Source organism: Hakea prostrata, chromosome 5 (genome assembly GCF_041222555.1).
Source record: "Hakea prostrata isolate BN-2017 chromosome 5, UWA_Hpros_2, whole genome shotgun sequence".
Classification (NCBI taxonomy): domain Eukaryota; kingdom Viridiplantae; phylum Streptophyta; class Magnoliopsida; order Proteales; family Proteaceae; genus Hakea; species Hakea prostrata.
The window spans coordinates 54,895,826-54,904,025 of record NC_142604.1 but is presented as its reverse complement, the minus strand read 5'-3'; positions in this window follow the sequence as shown (position 1 = coordinate 54,904,025).

The window sequence follows — 8,200 nt, the reverse complement described above, 5'->3', positions numbered from 1 at the left end:
GTTCAAGCATAAACCCTCATATTTGTTTTGGTAGAAAGATTCACTTCCTATGGCTTAATGCAAATTAAGAATCTTAACCTCTAAAATAAAGTAACTTTTTTTTTTAATTTACTGTCTTCATTTTCACCTAAATGGGAAGATTTGCGACCCTTCAAGAGGGTTGACAACTAGGATTTAATCTCAGCTAAGGGATTCCAAAGCCATCAACCTCGGCATTACCCATCTATGGATGAACACGGTATAAAAACTACACAAAATTATCGTTTAGATGATCCAATAAACAATAGTCTAATACTTCAAGTTGTAAAAGAACTTAATGAATTAAGGGCCTGTTTGGTTACATGAATTCAAATATTTGAAATCTTTAGATTCACAAATGGGAGATTTATATCTGTTTGGTTGTGTGAATCCCGGGATTCATAAAATCTAGGGATTCGCCTTTTTACACTAAAAAGGTGAATCTGTAAATTTATGGGTATGAGGTGAAATCCAGATATTTCAACCCCACCATAAAAGTAGTAAACATTTGAACCATGACTCCATAGATGTTTTTTCAAGGTGAATCTACAGAGTTCATTCCAAAGATTCAGGCTAACACAAACAGTTAATTTTATGAACCATGACTCCATAAATTTGAAATCTTCAGACTAAAGTAACCAAACAGGCCCTAAAGGACTTATTAGAAATTTAGAACTATAATGTCGACTAATTTCAATGAACTCAAATCCTAACCCAAATATTCGAATCATATATACCTTCATCAAAGCTAGGGTATAATACCATGATGAGAGCAAAACAAAACCCTAAATATAAAATACATTAATCATCAAAACAATAGACTAACAATTTAACTATGAATATCAAAGAGGAGTAGAAATAGGTTCCAAAGCAAAAGAGAGTCTGGAAACGTGAGCCATCGATCATTGCTAGTTGGATAAAATCTATCAATGCTCAATGATAATGTTCTTTTCAACAATTTTGCCTCCGCCTCTTTTCAACCTGCAATAAATTGGTAAGGAATTTAAGAGAAAATTAATGAAGGCAGAAATGCAATAAAAGATTAATTGCAATCTTTTACCTCTTTACAGTTGGAGTCTGTAATTTGGTTTCGTCTGAAGGGTCGATAGGCTTAAAGTGTACTCCAATTGACATGAGACGAGTTGAGTCTGAAGTTCCATGAAATCCTCCAAAAAAGTTCTGGTTAGTCCCCATCTCAATGTAGAAGCGTGTTCCTTCCTCTTGCCCAATTGGCCCAGTCTTCCTCTTGTTGGTTTCGAATGTCAATGACTTGATTTGGTAAATATAAGAGTTTTTTTCCCAATCATAATCTTGTATGTAAAAACCATTAATCCCAGTAAGGAACTCAGAGGGATAATCTATTTCAATCTGAAAAAAGAAGAAAAAAAAATTTAACACACAGAGATTAACAAACAAGTCTTTCCATATCGTGTATCTTTGATGTATTTTAATGTAAATGTTTGGCTCACATTTTTGAAACATCGTCCATCTGCACCGTGCTTGTCTGATAATTGTGTTTTTCCATTCAAAATGCTTACAGTTTGCAGAGATTTTATGCATGTATCGTCATGAGATATAAAGATACGGCATAGCAAGCTTTGACCCTTGTCGTCCCAGGGTTTGCCATAATGACGCCGAGCCCCCTCATGTAAAAGAGCTGGGTAAGGACCAAACTTGATCATCATCTCACTTCCCATTTGTGTATTAACTGATGTAGAACTCATATTAACAGCTAGAAGAAGCCTCTGAAGCAAACATTATTAAAATAAATAAATTCTACGGTGCAAGAAAAAGAGATGAATGAACTGAACCACAAAACTTAACAGATTCTATGGAAGTGGAAGATTTTTAACCTTTTTTCTGGAAAAGAAAATGTGGGCTACAGCACAAATCTGCCGGCCGTCACCTGTGTCTCACTTGCAGGGTTTAGTTTCCTAGATGAAGGATATTTAAAGGGCCTCCTCATGTTAAGGATAAGAATTATCCAGAAAATCTACATTTGAATTTGCATTTTTAAAATTCATATTGTCACAGCAACAATCCACCTTTGACATCATCTCTATATTGAGTTTTAGGGTTTGTTGTAAATTTAAATTCAAACAAATCGACCAAGATCTGGACTCTTGTATTATTTAGAATTCATATCATAATAGAATTGTAACAAAAAGATATTATAAATAAAAAAACTCTTCTATCCAAATCAATTAATGGGAAAATTTTCCAAACATGACTAATATTCACATACCCCTTATGTATATATACCCTTTTTCTTTTCTTTTTTAGTACAAAAACACCAAATTGCTCTAAAAAATTACCAAAATAATTAAAACCCTAAATAATCTTCAATTAATTTTATTGTTGAATTTTAGAGTTGGTTGTAAATTCAAATTCAAATTCAAAACAAATCGACTTAGATCTGGATTTTTGATTATTTAGAATTTATACTATAATAGAATTATAACAAAAAGGTATCTGGGGGTGGGGGATCAACTGGAGTTTGGAGGAGATATCAAAGTAGAGGGTTTCCAAATTGTGTCCAAAGAAACTCAGTTGAGGTATAAGAATGAATAGGGTTCCATATGTTGTTAAGAGAGCTATATTAATGTAGTTTCGCAAGTTGCAACCATGCATTCCTAGAACTAGTTTTGCTTTAATTTGTCCCTTAACATCTAGATGAATTAGTAAATTGTTTCAGTTGAGGATACATGATTAGTTATATACTCCTGATACAGAGTATCATATCTTGTATACTATATCTTATAAATACATACTGTAATTGTACTTTTCATATATGAAATACTAAAGTCTCTACATGGTATCAGAGCAGCAACAACGTTGATACTCACAAGCGGTGATGGCATCGCAGAGGAAGAAGAGAAAACACGCGCAACAGAGGGAAGCGAATCAGACGTCATGATCTTGCGCAACAGAGGGAAGCTAAAACTATATGAATCAAGCGAATCAAGCGGAAGCAAGAAAGTTCAAAACCCTCGTTCCAGATAAGAACACATGCAAGAAGAAAACAAGAATGAGAAAAATCAGGTAAAATAATACCAAAATACTAAAATGCCCCAAATGGACCGAACCGACTCAATGATACCATGTAGAGACTTTAGTTTTCAACAGCGATGATTTTTTAGCCATTACATTCGATGAAAATCTAGTTCTTCGTCTCCTTAATGCTTGCTATGGATTTGGTTGCAGTTAGAGTCGATATATGGTTCTAATGAAACCTAGAAGGCTTGGACGCCGGAGAGCACCACTCGTCATCCGTCTCTGTTCCAGTAAGTGATTACTTCCTCAAATAAATTGATTTCACTGTAAAAAAATTTCTCTCTCCTTTGCTTATGATCAAATCCCCATTTTATTTGGTAGTTCATAGCAGCAAATGCTACTTAGTTTCATCATCGTTAGCAACTCCTTCTCTCTGAAGTAAGGTAAGAAACCAAAACGATTTGGTTTCATTTGTAGTGGCTTAACTGGGTACTGCAAGGAGATTTTTCTAAGTGCTCTGCTCGTTGCAGCAGGTTTTGTGGTCTGTTCGGAGTCGTTGCCAATTTCAGACAGAAAACCTCAGCGGCAGGTTTGTGTTTATACTACCTTTCTTTTTAATCATTTTTTAATACTTATGATTTTGGTGTTTTTTTTATTAATACTTGTTGAAGTTCAGTAGAGTTAGCTTCCCACCTGAGAGTAGACAAGAAAACTGTGAATATGGAAAACGATAAACTTGATTAGAACTTGAATAACTACGAATATGATGCAGTTGAAAGTTGAAACTAACATATATTAAAGGTTCTAATTTGGTACATATATGATTATGTCAAGCCAAGATGATGATTGATTAGTAGATACATGAATAGAAAATGAAAAACAACTAGGTAGCTAATGATCTTGAATTGAGCTCTGAGATGGGGTCTCCTTTGTCTCTTCTGATCTGCTGCTTCATGTATAATATTCCCAAGCATTGGTTCATTATTCTAGGTGAGAGTTAAAAAGACTTGAATTTGGGAATTATTAGTGATGGAATGAAGTGGATGGGTGAAGAAGCGGTAACTGGTCTCCTGTATAGGCCTAAAAGATGAGAATCAAGGTGGTACATGAATTTAACTTCTTTTATTTTGTTTAATTCAGTTCATACGATGGTCCAATGTAAGCCAAGGGCAGTATGCCTATTAGTGTGTATTAGGATCCTTCATGCTTATACATATAGCTGGAGTTATGTTCTGTTTTGTGTTAGTTTTAATTCCCTAAATGTTACATTTTGAATCCTAGGTTGTTAAGAGTTAAACTACTGGAGTTTTGCTTGTAATTTGGCTTTCAAAGCCTTTATTTAAACCTCCATCAAGGGATAATAAATGACAGACTTGAAATATTAAAGAATTATTGATGTTTGCCAGAGCTGCTACTGTTGATGCCTTCTTCTCTATTATGGGACTGGTGTGGTGTGTAATGTCCAGACATACTTGGTTAATAATATTTTTTAGTTTGTATTAGGACCCTTCATGCTTCATGCATGTAGCTAGAGTTATGTTCTGTTTTGAGTTGGTTTTAACTCCCTGAATGTTAGCTTCTTTGTCCTAGGCAAGAGTTAAAAATTTCTATTATTGGACTCTTGTAAGTTGTAATTGGCTCTCAAGGGCCCTATTCAACCCCTATCATGGTCGGGTAAAAGACAGACGAATATTAGAATTATTGTCGTTTGTCAGAGCTGTTGCTGCTGTTGTTGATGCCGCCTTCTCCATTGTGGGACTGGTTTTGTGTAATATCCAAACTGACTTGGTGAACAAATATCCAAGTAACACTCCTTGGTGAGTCATATCCAAGCTGCTGAAGTTGGGTCAGGGTTGAGTAACTTGACCACGTAGACAGTCCTCACTCCATCCTTATCTCTCCCCTCTTCCTTTTCCCCTTCTAGTTTATTGTTTACAACTACCCATTTGAACCTTAGTTTATTAGCCTTGTTAGCCATTAGATTTTTCCCCAAACCTAGCTACCAGTCACCCTCACAGTAGACCAATACGAACCCCATACTAGTCCTAGTCTTTTTTAAAGTCCTAAACTCTAAGCTCCAACTGCCTAAAACCTGCAAGTATGGTGTTGTCCCATTATGTCCATCAAAATTTAATAAGCTTTTAAGGGAATCACCCTCCCTACTGTACCTACCATTGATCCAAAACCTAGCCCCCGAAGGACCTTAGAACCCCCATTTACTTTTACCCTCACTCTTCTCAACTGCCTCAAAAGTTGGAGATCCTTGACCACCCATTAGAAATGATCCCAACTTGGATCAACTCCCCTCCCCAGTTCACTCGTCTGTAGTTACAATCCTTTATGAGACTGAAACAACTTCAATGTTAGGAATGAGTTTTCTGATCTATGTATACCTATTGCTTGTGTCAGACTCATGCTTGGATACAGTTAAGAGTCCAGAAATCTTAGAACATGATAAGTACCCAGATAAGGCAACTTATCAAAGATGGAATAATCCAAGAAGATGATAAAAATTGTAATATAAAAGTATAACGGGAAACAAAATATACTACTAATAGTAGGTGAATCCTACGGCTACCCAAGAGCAATAGCTCTCACCCAAACTTCTCCAATAACTCTTTCAAAAAACTCTCCTTTCTGTTCTTCCTTTCCCCTATTTATAGTAATTACATTCTTACCAAATTAATTAACCAAATCATCCTAATTCGAATAGGACTCTTCAGAAGTAACCTGAATGTAATATAACTCTAACCTGAATGTATTATGACTCTCATGTAATATAACTCTAATCCTAAAAATAACCTGAATGCAATAGGACTCTTCAATTCTACCATTGCTTTCCCTATCGAGTGTAGACTTGTGATACCAGGGGCTTATCAATACTCCCCTCCAAAAGTTTCACCTTGTCCTCAAGGTGAAAATCTGGAAAGTGGGACTGCATTTCATCATAAGATTCCCAAGTATTTTCACAAGGCAACAGTCCTTTCCATTGAATCAAAACCTCCAGCATCCCTTGAGTAGAGAAACGAATGTTGAGCAAGGCTTCGGGTGTGAGCTGCAATTCGCCGTTTCCCTGCAAACAAGTTGGAAGCGGCTGCGGAGTTATATGCTGCCCAAGTGCCTGCTTCAACTGTGAAACGTGAAACACCGGGTGGATCCTTGAATCCTCTGGTAAACGTAGATGATAGGCGACTGGTCCCACTTGCTCAATGATCTGGTACGGCCCATAGTAGCGATGGCTAAGTTTTTCGTTGGGCCGTTTGGCGAGTTTCTAGAAGCGATAAGGTTGTAGCTTAAGAAAAACTTCATCCCCCACTTGATAATGCACCTCTCTTCGCTTTGAATCCACTGAAGCACACATCCGGTCTTGGGCCACCCGCAGATTTGTTTTGAGGTCCTCCAACACTCGATTGCTCTCTCGAAGGAACACATCAACCTCATCCACTTTATACCGACCATCAACGCAAAAGAGAGGGGGGTTCTCGCCCATACACAACCTGAAAGGGAGTCATTTTAGTGGCTGAATGAAACGTCGTATTGTACCAATATTCGGCCCACGGCAACCAATTAATCCAGTCCTTCGGTTGGCTAGCGCAAAAGCATCGTAGGTAAATCTCAAGGCTGTGATTTACCACCTCCGTTTGACCATCCATTTGAGGATGGTAGGCACTGCTGAACTTGAGGTTTGTGCTTACTAATTTGAAAAGCTCCACCCAAAAATTACTAAGGAAGACGCGATCTTGGTCAGAGACAATGATTCTAGGGAACCCATGCAAGCGGATAACCTCCTTGTTGAACGAGGTAGCCACATCCTTGGCGGAATAAGGGTGTGAAAGAGCAATGAAGTGAGTGTACTTGGATAGCCAGTCAACTACAACAAGCATGGTATCTCCACCCTTAGTCCTGGGTAACCCACCAATAAAATCCATGCTAATGTCCAGCGGGTTTCATGGCTTGATATTTACTACGATGACAAGCATCACAACTAGCCACAAATTCGCGGACAGCAGCCTTCATTCCTACCCAGTATACCACAGCTGCTAATCGCCTGTAAGTCCTCAAAAACCCTGAATGCCCACCGAATGGGGTAGAATGATACTCTGAAAGTAATTTGGGGATTAATGGTGAACCGTCGGGGATGACTAACCGGTTCTTATAGAGTAAGGTGCCCTGTTGAAGCTGGTAGTTGGGGTAGTCCTGGGATCCCTTCACCAAGGCCTGAATAATCTTCTGGTAACGGTCCGAGGCGTGTACCGTTGCATCTAAACCCTCACTTTCCTGCCAAGTTGCTATTGTCAGAGAGTAAAGTTGCTTATCATCCTTTGACCGTTGCGAGAGAGCATCGGCGCCTTTGTTTTCGATGCCCGAACGATACAATATCTCAAAATCAAATCCCAAAAGTTTCAAGACCCACTTCTGTTAATCAGTAGCCACAATACGCTGCTCCAACAAATATTTCAGACTTTTCTGATCAGTTCGTACCTTGAAATGTCACCCCATCAAATAGTGATGCCATTTCTGGATAGCAAGCGCTATTGCCATTAGTTCTTTCTCATAGACAGACTTGGTTTGTGTGCGAGGAGATAACACTTGGCTCCAGTAGGCAATGGGATGGCCATCTTGCATTAAAACCACACCCAGCCCAAAACCTGAAGCATCAGTCTCCACCAAAAACTCCTTTGTGAAATCTGGCATAACTAAAATTGGAACGGTCGTCATGGCTGTCTTGAGGGCATCAAATGCCGTTGTTGCCTCGTTACCCCACTGAAATGCATCTTTCTTCAATAAGTTCATGAGCGGAGCGGCAATCTTACCATAATCTTGGACAAATCTGCGGTAATACCCGGTTAATCCTAAAAATCCTCGCAAGGCTTTAAGATTGGCGTGTTGGGGCCACTCCACCATGCACTTGATCTTCCGCGGATCCGCCGCAACTCCGTCTTTAGATATGATATGCCCTAAATACTCTAGTGTAGCAACCCCAAACATGCATTTTTTTCGGTTGACGACGAGGTGGTGCTATGCGAGGAGTCTAAAGGTGGTTCGCAAATGACCCACATGTTCCTCCATAGTCTTGCTATACACCAAACTATCGTCAAAGAACACCAAAATAAATTTTCACAAGTGGTCTTGAAATACCTCGTTCATGAGTGATTGAAATGTCGCCGGAGCATTCGACAGCCCAAAT